A 13,596-nucleotide genomic window follows, 5' to 3' on the forward strand; every position below is an offset into this window, starting at 1 on the left:
AAGATTTTGTTGGTCGACCAAGTCAAAGGCTGTAGAGGTCTAAGAGAAGAAGGATGGCAGCCCTACCCTTGTCTTTGAGTTTGACGATCTGACTTTTGAGATCAACAAGGGCTGTTTCTGTTCCATGTTGAGGCCGAAAGCTAGATTGACAGATTCCTAATAGTTGGGTTGTCTCTAGGTAGCCTTGAATTTGTAAGTAGGCCACTCTATCAAAGATTTTTAATAAGAACGGGACAGTGGTGATAGGTCTATAATTGGTAGGTATAGATGGGTTGAGTGTTTGTTTTTTTAACAGTGGGAGAACCCATGATTGTTTCAAAGTGCTTGGGACTGCGTTGCTAGTGATGACAAGTTTATTAGTTTGGTAATGAATGGGGATAGATCCCTAGCTGCGTCTTGTATAATCTGAGCAGGGCAACTGTCCCCTTTACAGTTCAAAGGTTTCAAGGAGGCTATAATGTTTTGAATGTGAAGCCTGAATTGATATCAGTGGGAGATGATAAGGTTGGATTGGAGGTTAAGCCATTAGTGAGTTGTTGTCGTTTGTTTTCAATTTTAGTTTGGAGCCCAGTGATTTTGTTGGCGAGGGCATTCTGGATGCCAGTGCACCAGGGTTTATCCTTTGTACAGGTATCTGTGGGAGGATTAGGGTTTTCTAGTTCCTTTACGATGTTGAATAGTTCTCTCGTGCTAGAGCCTGCCTGGGTTATCCTGGAGTTGAAGGTTTCTTTTTTTGCACGTATTATCTCATTTTTGTAAAGAGCAGTGATATCAGTGTCTTATTGCCCACATTGTAATGCTCTGTTTGTAAAGAGCAACTTGAGGACCACCCCTGCCCTCCCTCCAAAAGATGGGGGGGTCAAAAAGGCATGCCACAGAAGGTGGGGGGGACAAAACCCTCTGTCCCCCACTATAATTACGCCCATGCTTGCCATGATAGCTACTCGGCGTAAATGTTCAATATTTATGTGAGGATAGCTCAGGGGCAAAATGTTTGTCTTGGAAGCAAGACAATGCAGTAAAGAACAGGTTTCAATCCCAGTTCTGCATTAGAGACTGGTCTCCGGTATTAAGCGTGCTGGAAAAGATTAATTAATGAATATAAACGAAAATAAAAGGACAGTTTGAAAGTTGCCTTGCAGGGAGGAAAAAGGCGATCAGACTATTGAACCTGAAGCACTGCCTGGCACTGTGTGTCTATCAGAGAGTTTGTGCGTATGAGTATGTGCAGGTGCACATGAGAATGTGTGTGTGTGTGTGTCCGTATATTCACTGAAAACAACTTTAGTTAAGAGAGAGTTTAGATGAGCTGATTTATCACAATACCCTTGAAATTCAGTGATGTGGGTAATGATGTCCTTCCTCCCCCACTGCAAAACCCATGAATCCATCCATGATATCAGAGAAGGAATTCAAAATGAGGTACAAAATGAATTCATGGGAGGCCCCACCAGGGAATGCCGATTTAAGATGGGTATCACTTCTAAACCCACTAAATTTCAAGGGTTTGGTTGAGATAAATCAGCTCACCTTATCTCCCTTAACTAAAGTTGTTTCAGTGAGTATGTGCACACACATGAACTAATATATATTTCTGTGAATGCAAGTGTTTGTTGTGCTATATTTCCTTCGGGTCCCCCAGGCATGGCCATCAGCCTGTGGTTTCAATAAAGCTAAGGCCACTGGACATGCCTTTAGCCATGGCCAGTGGCCCCAGCCTACTGGCTGAGCCCGATGCCTCCTCCGTAGTACTTAACCATATGCCAGCAGCCATGCCCTGCGTCCCCTGGATCCACTAGCCTTTGGCCAGTGTCAGTGTCCACTGCCTATTAGTAGAATATCTCTACAAGTTAAAAAAAAAACTATGGCTAAGCCCCATAAGCTATTGGTGCCCCTCTTTATTGTATCACTGTGAGAATAATGAATCACACCTTCCGATGGAAAACAAGCGGAAATCATTCCCAATGTAATACAATGCGACTCCCATAGTAAAGTGACATTTGCTGATTACCACGGTTATGGGAAAAGGCTCCAAAATTAAAAAGTCTTCCCTGTCCTCACTGGCACTGCAACTAAGAGACATAACAGTGTTTCATCCTTTCGTCAAACTCATTCTTTCATCAATTTTTTTGTTTTTTTCGTACCTTTTTTTAGTCATGTTTTTATACAACCCTCTTCCAGGGGACAGTGGAACCGAATAAAAATGAAAGACAGAAGATAAATGGAGGAAAAACACAGCCCACCCTCTTAGAGTGTTCTCAGTGAGACAGGAGGGGATGGGAAAGTGTCAGGCATGGTAGGTTTAGTCCAGCTGAACTTGGTATTTCAACCTTTGCAAGATCAGTGGTGGCATACTCATGCACATATCATGCTTGCACATCTAGGAGGGAAGGCACAACCAGTCACATGTCAGTCTTGGACTTGGTGAGCCTAGTGTGGTAAGTTTATATCAAATACTATATTGGGATTGTGTTAGGTCACACAAATGAGGAAAGGGTGGGGTTTTGACTTAAGTCAGTGGCCACTCTCTGGGAAGCTTTTTGGCTGGTACATGTTGATGGAAGATTGGATTGGATCGGAGGTAGTTGGAGGGTGTCTTTCTCTTCTCTTCAGTTCTACTGACCCCCTACCCCACTTAAAACAGCGTACCATTCATCCTTCAAAACTGCAATTTGTGGGGGCGTTTAACATCTAATGGCACAGACGTGCTTAGATAAAGAAAAGGGAATTTCAAAGGTAGGCTATTTATGCTGTAATGTTGTAATGTTTGCCAAAAGCTTTGTGTTATCCCTGCTGAAATACCACAAAAGCGCACAAACAACCAAATGAATGACTTTGTTTGCCTAACTAATGTATCAACTTTATTTCCTTTGGATTCACACTACATATATATGGCCATGTCTCACACAGCACAGCACATAGAGTTGTACAAATATGCTGAAATGTCAAGTCTTCCACATTTCAAGTGGAAGGTTTTTGTGCAAATATTTTAAACCCACTATCATTTTGCTGGAGTTTGCCGAGCATGTCCCAATGCTCCAACCACAAGGGTTCACACTATACTGTAATGATGATCCTTAATAACTGTGAAGCATGTTTGTAGTTGTGTGACCCCTTGGGAGCTGTTTGTCTTCTGTTTAAAAATACTATGTATACAATATCACTACCCTATATGCAAAGTTATTTTGCTGCAACAGAGACTTGACATTTGAGCTGATTTGCATCCCCACAATGCATTGCCCACTTGACTTTGAACTGTAGATGAACTTCCAGAAATGGCTAGTAGGTGGTACTGTGCTGTGTGTGACTTGTTTGAAATGGCTAATTCTGCTTTCACATGACAGGTGGAGATTTTTTTTCAAGTCTTTTAAGCCAACCATGGACCAGATTACAGAACAAGTGCAACGTTGTACAGAATTAACACTAGGGCAAAGTTTGCCCTATTGCTAAAAACACTGGGGCATACAAGAAAATTAGTTCACTGCCACAAGTGCAGTTTGGCATGGTAAAAGCATCAAGAAAAATAATGGCATAGTGCAAATAATATACATTTTGTGCCCTAGTGCTAACATCACTCTGTATTAGAACAAGGGAAAACTTTGCCCTGTTGCAACAATGCAGTGAACATGTATCTTTTTTACAGAGGGCAATTTAAGCCCTGGTACTTATACCATGCCCAACTGCAGTTGTCATTGTGAAATAGTTTTCTCATATGTCCCAATGTGTTGAAAAATAGGGCAAACATTGTCCTAGAGCTATTACTGTGCATCCTTGCATTTGCACCGGTGCAAAGTTTATGTAATCTGGCTCCATATATTTGGTGGTGTTTGCTCCATATGCCCCTATGTGCCAAAGTCAAGGGTTCAGAATAAATTGGATGATAATAAACTAATCAACCCTAATGAGGGTGAAACATGTTTGCAGTTGTCTGACTGCATGAAAATGGTTTATCTTGGGTCGGAAAATGTTATGTATAAAAGATCAGTGCCATACAGATAAAGTCATTTTCCTTTTGCAAAGACTTGACATTTGAGCTGATAAGCATATGCACAAACCATTTCCATTTGACTCTAAACTTGAGGTAACCTTCCAGTAATGGCTACTTGGTGGTGTTGTGCTGTGTGTGACTTGGCTGAAATGGCTAACTCTGCATATGCATACATATAATCAGAATCTCAGCAGCACATATAAATCGGACTGCAGCCATCCTTGCTGCAGCAGACACAACATTGTCAAAATTGCTGAAGGACAAAAGAGGCAACATGTGTGTTTCCATGGTGTGCACCCATATGCCTGTATTTTCAATGCATTCTATGCTAGAGCACACTGATAACGCCTGTAATAAACCAGGGAGGAGATCTAATTAAGAGGGATAAGCCTGTGAACGATTATTTGGATACCAGGTATACTATGCCGAACCTGCAAAGATCCATCATCTATGTTCTGGCCCCATTGTGAAAGCTCGTTAGGGTACCAAAATGGCTGAACTATCGTTAAAACATCCACACATTTGGCTTGCATGGGCTATTGATCTGTCCATGTGCGTTGTCAGACATATTTCCTAGCCCTCCCTAAATGCCTAAATGGTGAAAAATGATCTTGTTGGTCATCAATACCGACAATCAATGTTGTGGGGTGCATTCAAAGGCCCGAATCTGAAGTCCCTTTCACATAAAAAGCAGGATTTTTCAATACTGACACAACAATAGATTTGCATGTATGATTGCAAATGAAAACTGAAGGGCAGTTTGAAATAGGCCATCTGTCATTACCCAAGGAAAAGCAGCATTTTAATTCACAAAGAAAGTAGAAAAATCAAAGGTCCCTTTTGCATGTTATGTTATGTTAAAGGTACTTATATAGCCCACCGTCACCAATGGAATTGGTTCCCAAGCTCTCTTGAAAAACAGGGTTTTTAAACAACGTCACAAAAATGGCGAGGCATGTGTATTTGCAGTTTAAATGTGAACATTGTACCACTGCTAACATGAAAGATTTCAGGGATAAAAGACATGGTGCATGTTGACAAAAAGTAATGTATATTATGTTTTGCATAAAAAATACCAGTGACTTCAAAGCCACTTTGTTTCCCAGGGGAACAGTACTGTAGGCCATAGTCAACTCCTTTTGCTGGCTGTTGGACACGTCAGAAGGAACTTGAACACTAGAAGACTGGCATCCTAGTGTTTACAACTGCAATAAAATGTGTCTTGCTCTGGAAGGTGTGGAAAGCCAAGTGTTCTTTAGACTGGCTGTCTCTGCAGGACCATTTAACCTGGTTGATGCATGACCACAATGTAGACAGTAGGTGTGAAGAGGGGAGCTGTGAAGACAATTCAATTAAGGGAGCCTGAATCTCCTACTTCAAACAGGTAACCCACTTCAAAGAGACTGATAAAGAAAGAAAACTCTGGTTACAGGCGAGCCCAGTGAGCCCATATGGGCTGAAGGCGAGAAAGTTGCCATTTGTCTCACTTGAAGATTTACTATTCATTTAAAAGTACTATTATCATTTAGGCCTTTATCCCAGCAACCATAAGTCAGATGATGCCATTATTTAGGTCATTTCATGCACCAACGAGTTAGGAAACTGTAATGGCCAGTTAAACTAGGTATCTGGTTGATCTGAAAATGTTCTAAATATGAGAGTTGGTGAATGGGTGAAGGATAAAATTAGGAATATGGATAATACATTACATAATCATAACTGGTATGCTTTTTACGGAAACGGTGGAAAATTGCCAGATGGCTGTGCAAAATGGTGCAGACCTGGCTGTCATCTTAGTTTGTTACCCCATGATTAACTGAAGTCAGTTGCTAGTACAATTATGAACTTTTGCCACATAACTAGTTTTCGCAAAACGTTGACATGAGAACAAATGGGGCTTGTAATTTAAGCTGCCATATGTCTGCTCCAAACCCCTAAACCAATTCAGACTCAGAAGCTGGGTTTGGGAGGAGAGAGAATGGTAACTGTCCAATCCTATTGCAGGGCACTCCCCCAAGATTGTATAATTGGTGGTGCCATCACTGCTATTTAAGGGGGACTGCACTAGGGGGGGGAGGCAGATCTGCTGACATTTACCATCAAAAGAGTACTGCTGCAACTTGCAGTCTGACAGCTGTAAGAGAACACTGGAGGAGCTGCTGGGAGTGCATCTGGGCACAGCTGTCTATTGCTAGGAAAGCTTAAATGCTGACTGGGTCCTATGGTGGAGAGCGAGAGGACATCCTTGACAGTGGAGTGACCATACCCCTGCCTTATCTTTCCGGAGGGTCCTGACATAAAGCTGGCTGCCCTGAACTTTAAACAGAGGCTTTCTATGTAAGTTGAACTAAGCACCGGGAAACCAAAAGGTGGTGGTATCTGCTGGCCTTAAATCCTTTCCCTTTATACAGGATGGGGGGGGTGCAAAACCGTCTAGATCCTATTTAACTAAAAAGATTAATTTAATGAATTTCCCATTTGGTGGAACACTATGGGGTGATTTTTGTTCAAATTCGAAATTAAAAAATCCAATTTCCCAATGTGCGCTGAAAAAGTATTGCGACCAGTACTAATTCCTTCTTGAAGTGACATTTGTAGAAAGTAAAACATTGTGATGTGTGTTCTTTTCAACTCACTTTTATGATTTATTTATGTAGAGAGAAGTTTGTGTTGTGCCACGGATAAAGTGGTGTGTGACATTTTTGTTCAAATTTCTATTACTTTTAATTTAAATAAATACAAATATATTTCCTGTACACTGGACTGGTTCTTGGCTCTTTGTTAGCTCATGGGGGGAAGGACTCAAGGGGAATGATATGTTTCTCAAGTAGGGCTGAATAAAAGAATCCGTTAAACAGTCTGTTGCATCACACCTTGAGTGGGGACGGAAGGACCTCCCCGTGTTGAGGGTGGCTTCTCAATAAACCATTACAATGTGAAGAGGTGGTTCCATAGTAACAGAAGAAGCTTTAATACAGTGCAACATAATATACTGTACATTAATACATTACACATAATGTATGCCTTGCATGCAGTAGGGTTGAAGATTTATGTTGTTACAATGTATGTCTTTTGTAGTTTCCTGACTCTGCCACATCATGCCATGCTTACAGGGAAGCCCATTATATGTGCCTGATACTGCCCCACCTTGGTAGCCTTGCAGGTATGATGTAGACATATTAATTGACAGTGTTCCAGCTGTACTGATGTTTCAGATTCTCTGCTCTGACGCGTTTTTCAGTCAGCTCTAGCTCTGCCACCATTTCAGGAATGAGCCTGGAATGTGACATTGCTTTTTTAGACATGAAACATTCGGATTGCAAATATGTATGTTGAGGCTGCAATATATGCTTGTTTTACAAATTCAAAAATACAATGTACATTGACTTGTCATTCATGGCAATGTTTGTCTCTACCACTGGTACAAATCGGGCAGAATGTGAATCGGGAGCCCGGCAATACGGCCACCCGCAAATGGGCAATTACCGGCCATTCATCTCGTAATGGGCCAGTTATTGCCCAATCGCGGGAGGAGGTGCCGGTATCGAGCATGGCGGTAGCCGTGCCTGCCATACAGGCACGGCTACCGCCATGCTCGTAATGAGGCTCACTGACAGTCAAGTTTAAAGCGCATTTCCACAGCAGAATATCATAGTTTGCTTCACAGTTTGCAGCAGGAGGAAATGTAATTATAGAAAACCCTCATAAATGTTAGCTAAGAGACCATGACCTATATGACAAAACAGATGTCATTCTTTGCAAAAAAAAAGTGAGCCGATGACCAGGCAATATCAAAAGCATGACACGTCAGAACGTGGTATGCAAATGCTTCCAAAAAATCGTAAGCCCAGAAGTGTGGAGAAGCAGAGGGGAACCAACATACTTAGGTAATCACCAATGCTGCTCCACCTGGCACTTTATCACCATGTATAATCCCAAAACTAAGAAAGTATGATGGGTTTTACACCATATCTTATGTTATGTTATGTTGATTTATACGGTGCACCGCTACCACCCAAGGGAACTCTCAAGAGACGAGGGCGGGGTGTGTCGGTGAGGATAGGATGATAGGAAAGGTTCAGAACCAGGGGAAACTGGTGTTTGTGTGCGTTGTATTGCATGTGGGAGTTGGTTGAGAGGCCCTTTGTATGTAACCATAAATGTGGGACTCAGGGCCTCAGTTGTGTGCTTGCATTTGTATTAGGTGTGTGGGAAATATGAGTGCAATAAGGAAAATACAAACAGACAACATGGCGCATCGCAGGTAGCACAGTTTCAACTGGCCGCAGGAGTCCAGATGGATTACCATCAAGCCAAGATGGACCTGGTCTGAACTGCATTGCAAAATGAGATGTGCCATTGCTGCATCATAAAATGAAGAGGAGAAGTGCAAATATTTTAAGACCTGCCAAGGCAAAGACATTTTCTACCACCAGACATCGCTTAGAACGTGGCAAGTCAACTAACTGATTTACTTCAAATTATGCATTTCAATTAAAGTTGTGTCTTACTTTTTTAAAGAAGAGAATGGCGCATACAAATCGAAAAGTGTACAGTGAAAACTAGAAACGTTAGAGTTGTTGTAGAATCCCCTAACAACATGACCATTCTTTATTTTTTCTTGCAAAGATGACATCATATACAAACGGGTAAAAGGTATGTGTCAAACATTATGCAGAAAGTCTCAACTTCTCTCGATCGACACAAGCATGGCAAACATATTGGTGTTTTGTTTATTTACCTTCGGGCAGGGACCAGGCATTAGCATAGCTGCATATAAAACATATTCACACGATAAAGCTTTCCCTCCATCCTTCCATTTCATCCACGATAACCACAATTTGCTGAATCCCGATTCCCATGCGACCTTGCCATAAGAATCTGCATTCCAGTTGTATATTGATCACCATTTCATCCTGCAACATATTGAAAAATAATTATGCATTTCTCTACAAACATGTATCTTTTTCGACATTATATATACATGATAGAAGGAGGTCACAACCCACACTTTGCATTTTTTAAGCTAACCTATATCAACATATACAATGATCAGATAAAAAAAGTTAATGTATTAAAAAACATAAATATCATAAAGAAAACAAAAAGATGCCCCTGTAACTTCAATACATAATATCGTTTAGGGTATAATTTCCGCTGCAACTATAATAGAAACAAACAATCCTCATTTGAACAAGTACATCGGAAATAAATTATGTAATTAACAATAAATACATAGACCCCGATTCATTGGATAATCTCTGTGGAAAATAGGGACTTTTTTTGTCGAACTGCGTGCAAAATCCTGTTTGCGGATTCACGGAATCAAATGCATGGCACTTTTTCGTACTTTGCATGGACTTAGCACTGGCTTGGCACATCACTGAGAGAGGCTGAGTGCCTTGCGTGAGACACCATGCAGATTGTAGCCATGGCTTCTGCAGAGGGCAGGTTAGGGGGCAGAACATGGAAAATGAAGAAGAAAAAGGGAAAATGTGGGCGTAATGTGGGACAGCCCGCAGGCTGACCATAGCACACCCACTATTATGTGGAACGATACGTATTCATCGACCTGAGCGCACAGAATTTTAGCAGGGAAATGGCCACGCAAAGCCCTCTTACAATCTGCCACGCAAAGGCAGGCATACAGACACTTGCGCTTGGGATCACCACACAGAGCTAAGATTGGTTGCTGGATTGGATTTAAGGGTATGTGCACGCAGATGTGGTTCTGATCTGACATACGGGTGCTTGTATGCACTGTAGCAGGGTGCAGGAATGGTTTGCGGGTTTTCACATGCAGATTTTATGAGTTTTACCCGAGTTACGAAGTATTGTTCGCATGTTGTTGCAGTGCTGGTAACAGTTACGAGGGGACTCCACGCCGAGTCCCTGAGATGCTTGCCTTTCTGAGGGGGACCCCACGCACTGTTTGAAGGGTGCATCTGTTTTCTCCACGGGGAGCAGGCAAGGTGGCTGTTCTGGCTGTTTTTGTTATGTGTGGGGGCGTGTCGGGGACGTTCCAGCCACGACTTGAGTATATGATTACTTTGCACAAACAATTTCATGAATATAGAGAGCGCACGTTTTTTATTCTGCAAACAGGCTTGCACAGTGTCATTCTCAGTGCAGATACCTTGTGGAGTAAATGAGCACTTTTCCATGAATCAGGCCCATATTGTCATCTGTAATCATCTTACAGAGTGGAAACTAAGGAAGGAGAATGCAGGTTACTTTGGATGAATTGTACTTTTGCTCTAAAGCTCTACACCAATGTAGCAGCCCAAGTTAAACACAGAACGTTACTACTGCCCTTACCTTCTGGTGGAAAAAATCTGAAGTGCTAAGAGGCATTTTTTTGTGCAGGAAAAAAGGATTGATCTATTTCGCACTTTCCCAGGGTGCTAATTAAGCAATAGCCTTTAGGTGAGTGGACATTAGCTACAGCCTCAAGAGAATTGAGGGCCTTAATGTAGATCCCTGGGCAATTACTAGGTGTTTACACCCCAATGAGAAGGGTTCTTGCTTTTATGACCATGGCATATTTGCTCAGGTGTGAACATTTTTTTTTTTAAGTTGTGAAACAGTGCAGTGGCAATTTTAAAAGTTAGCTGCAGAGAACAACAGGAGAATGGAATACCTCCTAGTAGTGCCTGGTGGTAATTTTACAGTTTATGCTAATTGCATTCAGGAGACTACCAATGATTACGCTTACGTGTTGCTGGTCCACTACATTCAATTTCAGCACTCACAGAGGATTGTAATCGAGAAGATTTAATCATAGCAAAATTGCCTTTACCCTTCAGTTTTACTCTCTGTTTTGTGAGAAATAAAATACTGCCTGCATATTACGCTTTGCAGGCAGCATTTTATAATGGATTCCTATGGAGTTCATCTGTTATTTACGAGTTGGAAATGTAATACACATTAACACCCGGGGCAGGGGGCACAGCCAATCAGGTTCTGTGGGTCGCTGGCCGAATCCTGTAATCTCAGTCTGCTTTCCACGGAACTTGCAGGCTGCACCCCCGCCGCAGGCCGCCATCTCCCCCATCCGTCTGCCCTTGCTAACCTTTTTTTTTGTAAATAGAATTTCAACTCCCCTCCCCATCCCCACTTACCTGATTGTGGGCCACCACAGAAGCTTCCATTTTTCCGGTAGCCAGGGTCTTAGACGATGGGCTCCGTATGGAGCCCCACCTTCTAGAACCATAGCAGCCATTTTGGTTAAGTATTTTCATTCATTCAACGGGACGCTGTGAATGAAAACACCTTTTTTTAGCACCCCGGATTACTGCTTGGGTACCTGTGGTGTGAATAGTGGTAGCCCCCGTTCCAAGGGCTGGAATGGGGTAACGTCCTGTTGTCCTCATTATAGGCTGAACGTGGGCTGCCTAGTCGCTATCCCCCATTTCAGCTCTTGGAACAGGGGTTTAACGCTATATTCCAAAAAGAATCCATAGGTTTCATGCCTGCCTTAAAATCTCAGGCAGGCATAACTCTGGGCACTCAACATGGGGGAAGAAAGTAAAGTGGAGATGCACACTTCTCTTTGATTCCCCTCCTACACCTAGGGCAGACACAAATATGAAATGGAGTGAAAAATGAAAGCATAAAGGCCTAACCATTCAGTGCAAAATAACCCCCCCTCACTACTCGGCAAAAAACCATGGGCCGCACCACACGTCCGGCAGGCCTAGACCGCCACACTTGCCCAATGTGCATAATGCTCACTCTGCTGCATGGAAACAACATGTACTGCACTATGTGAAAGATGGAAGTTTGGATTTTAATCAAACCTTATATCTTTCACCTAGCATCAAAACAATGGGGTTGTGCCTGGCTCCTGTGTCCTGACACCCAAATACACAGCCAACTCTGTATGTGGCCAGTGATATTATGCACAGTAATGATACCATAGGAAAGCATGTTCATGTTGGCTCTGTCGGGATACGCCAGTATCGCCATGTACGGAGATACTCTTATTGGATTTGCCTTTAATGACAGTAATACTCTCCTGCCACAAGAAGGAAACATGTTATTGACTCTGCACAAATGCTTGCCCAACCCCAGCCCATCATGTAAGAATCCTCATGCCTACTCGATGCCAATAAAACATGTAGTGCTACAGTCAGGAAGCATTTCTTTGTTTGGAGGCACCTACATCTCCACCCAACATGTAAGAACACTCATCATGTTGACTTTGCCTTTAGCACTAGTAAAATATTCAGTGCCAGCCACTGTAAGAAAACGTTCTCGTGCTGACTACACAGATAGCCACGTCGCCTTCCCATGTAAGAGCTCACATCATACTGGTTCCGCTGTATTAGGGGGAAGGGTCCCTCCATCCCCAAGAAATATTTTTGAATAATGGGTTAAAATGGTGCATTACACAGCACACTTTCTGTGATAAAATGGGTACAAAGCAAGACAGTTTAAAATGGTTTTGTAGGTTAGTTTTAATCCAACAATCCGATAGATGCAGTTCACCAACAATGCATAGGAGCATTTCCAAATGCAGTTTTATGATGCCTTTGCCCACAATATATGCATTATAAAAACACTTTAACACTGGCTGTGACCATAAATGTCCATGACGGGTTCCCCTATATATGGCAGTATTCCCATGTAAGAACATACTCATATTTGCTTCGTGCACAATGCCAGTATTGGTATTATACGAAAACATATGGACATACTCTTGTTGGGTTTGTTATTCAAGGTGCAATGCCACAATAAGAAATGATGCCCAAATTGGTTGCATAACAATGCTAGGGTAGCCAAGTAATAACACATATCATGCTTGGTTAATCATAGATGTTTAGTAAAAAATGTTATGCCAGTGTAAGAAATGGCTAGGCGGCTGGCTGCCCTGAAATGCCAATCTAGTCAAGTATTAAGAGCTACCATGCTTGGTTGATCATAGATGGCCAGAAAAAAATGTGATGCCACGGTAAGAAATGACTAGTCTGGCTCTAATCACTAATAACCCATATCAGACCTGCTTTATCATAGATGCCCATTAAAATTATGTTTTAGCTCATCACCCTGGCCCCCACAAGTCCCATCTCCCCCACCCCTCTCCCCAACCACCAAAATCATCTTCTCAGACCGGCATTAAACACAAGCACACATACATTCAGGCACCATTAACTAGCTGATTTACATGTGCACCCATTCACCATACACTCACACATACGCACACCAAGCCACCCATACATCATACACACTCACTAATTCACACACATTACATAATATACATATGCCCCTCACACATCCCCTCTCTCACCCACCTCCCTTAAATCCCCAAAATCAGATACACAGCCCAGCATTAAATAGAAACACACACACATTCACACACCATTCACTCAACTTCATTATCTACATACATGGTAACACATATTTTTTGGCCTCCCATTTTAGAGACATCACTAGTTAATTTACACATTGCTGATTAAACTAAATTTACATATAGATTGCAAAGCAATGGCACTAAAACGCTGCCTTGTCTTACCCTGTGTGTTGACGGAAAAGCCCACATTAATTTGCCTGCTTTATCAACTCACACTCTTGCTGACACATTTCTATGCATTTTGAAAAAGATTTGG

The 13,596-nt window shown here is 42.1% G+C and overlaps 1 protein-coding gene across 3 annotated transcripts in view; it reads right to left on the reverse strand.

Moving 5' to 3' along the window:
- Nucleotides 1-13,596, reverse strand: part of HTR1F (5-hydroxytryptamine receptor 1F) — a 3,723,175-nt gene that overhangs the window by 2,530,020 nt on the left and 1,179,559 nt on the right. For all 3 annotated transcript variants that reach the window (XM_069636780.1, XM_069636779.1, XM_069636781.1), the window contains one exon: nucleotides 8,730-8,904. The gene's annotated coding sequence lies outside the window, so the exon portion shown is untranslated. The remainder of the gene's footprint in view (nucleotides 1-8,729; nucleotides 8,905-13,596) is intronic.

Source organism: Ambystoma mexicanum, chromosome 7p (assembly GCF_040938575.1).
Source record: "Ambystoma mexicanum isolate Mex_15411 chromosome 7p, UKY_AmexF1_1, whole genome shotgun sequence".
NCBI lineage: Eukaryota > Metazoa > Chordata > Amphibia > Caudata > Ambystomatidae > Ambystoma > Ambystoma mexicanum.